This window comes from Chamaea fasciata, unplaced genomic scaffold, assembly GCF_029207755.1.
Source record: "Chamaea fasciata isolate MVZ Bird 193981 ecotype frontalis unplaced genomic scaffold, bChaFas1.0.hap1 SCAF_1, whole genome shotgun sequence".
Taxonomy (NCBI): domain Eukaryota; kingdom Metazoa; phylum Chordata; class Aves; order Passeriformes; family Sylviidae; genus Chamaea; species Chamaea fasciata.
In genome coordinates, this window is record NW_027094086.1 from 67,836,548 (window position 1) to 67,838,828 (window position 2,281).

Here is a 2,281-nt window from a genome sequence, read left to right on the forward strand (position 1 = left end):
TGTAAAACCCAGTCTTCACAAAAATAATCTATTTAATTCTCTTAAATATTATGTGAGTAACTGGGAAATACAAAACCCCACACTCTCCACCAGCTCTCCAACTCTGCTTTACTTTCATATGACATTTTGTTGAATGAGTTGACAGACCTGAGCAACTTTAAAATGCATAAGTATTTTAAGCTTCTCTATATTTGATAATGATGATGCTTGATTGCTGAATGAGCGCAAGGTTATAATCATCTCCCTTGGCTTTTTTGTCATTCATAAGCTGCTTGAGCTGCTCTCTGCTGGCTTATGACATTTCCAGGATCTCTCAAGTGGATTGTAACCTTGTGTGTGCTCACTGAATTCCAAGGACTGGTCCTTCTAAATGCTCTTTGATGAGATGAGCTTTTATTCCTCTGTTATTTAAAAAAGGGTTTCATGCCATACAGTTTGCTTCTCAATGTCTTAAAATTCTCACAGAAAAGATTTATGAATTGGAAATGAAAAGTAATTTAAAATCTCCAAGTTCTCTATTTGCTGCTTAGAGATTTCATATCACTTTATATTTTTAATGATAACCCAGAAAATATGGCTTTAAAAATAGTTTTGTAAGCTTGGCCTAAAACATATAAACTATTTTATTGTTTATGATAACCTCTATTTTCAAATTATACCCTGTCTTGTTATCAGAGCATTTTTTACAAAAAACTCAACACAACAATATTCCACTAGGATTGTTTGAGAACTTGATTTCCCAATTCATATTGATTTTTTTTATTTTCACATAGAAATCAATAGAGTATATTTTATTAAATGATGGAATACCACTATACAACCCTCAGGTATTGTAAAAACATTCAATACTCTGTTTAATATCATTATTACAACAACACTGATATCTGTCATCAGCAATACAAGAGCCAGCATTTTCAAAATAAAGATAATTGTTTTGAAATAGACAGCCCTGTCAGATAGGATGTGTTACCAGATGTGCTGGTCATAAATGCAAGTGATGTAATTGAGGATGTCAACACTGGGGGCAGCCTGGGCTGCATCGATTACACATTGGGGGAGTTTGCAGCCCTGAGAGCTATGGGTGATGTAAGAAGTGAAATTAGGCCCTTGAACTTTAGAAAGCTAAATTCCAGCTCTTCAGGGAGGTTGTCAGTGACATTCCCTGGGAGACTGCACTTGGGAACAAGAGAGCTGGGACAGTGTTGCAAACAGAGCTGGAAGATCACTAAAGCAACCTTTCATAAAGCATAAGAGAAACAATAAATTGGGCAAGGAAGACAAGAGACTAGCATGGTTGAGTAATAGATTGCTGATCAAACTAAAGGGATAGAAACAATTGTACCAGCAGTGGAAACAAGGGCTTCATTGGCAACTTCTCTTCCCACACTGCTTGAATTGGCAGACAGCAGGATGTGGACAGGGAAAGCAAAGTGCTTCCCACTGCAAATAAAGGTGAGGTTCATCACCACCTGGGCAACCTGAATGTACATAAAATGTACGTGGGACCTGATGAAATGCATCTTACTGTCCTCAGGGACTTGGCTGATGTAGTTGCCAAGCCACTCTCCATGATATTTCAAAAGTCTTGGTAGTTTGGTAAAGTCCCAGGTGATCAGAAAAAGAGAAACATTGTTCTCATCTTTAAAAGGGGGTAGAAAGAATTACTGACATGTCTGCCTCACCTCTATGCCCAGGAAGATCATGGAACAGATCCTCCTAGAAGCTGTGCTAAGGCACAGGGAGAACACAGAGATGATTCAGGACAACCAGCTCGGCTTTGCCAGAGACAAGGCCTGCCTGACCAGCTCAGTGGCTTTCCCTGACGGAGTGATTACATCAGTGGATAAGGGAAAGGTTGCAGGTGTAATTTATCTGGATTTTTGTAAAGACTTGGATATGTCCCCTAAAACATCCTTCTCTCTGAATTGGAGAGAGATGGATTTTTGAGTTGATTTTTAGATGGATAAGAAAATTGGCCAGTCACATCCAGAACGTAGTGATAAATGACTTAGAGTCCTGATGAACATCAGTGATGAGTGGTGTCCCTCAGGTGTCCATACTGGGACCAGTGTTATTTAATATCTTCACTGACTACATAAACAAAAGGATTGAGTTTTCACCATCAGCAAATTTGCAGATGACACCAAGCTGAGTGGTGCAGTTGACACACCTGAGGGAGGGGATGCCAGAGGAACCTGGACAGGCTCAAAAATTGGGCCCATGGGAATCTTGTAAACTTTTACAAGACCAAGTTCAGGGTGCTGCACCTGGGTCAGGTTGG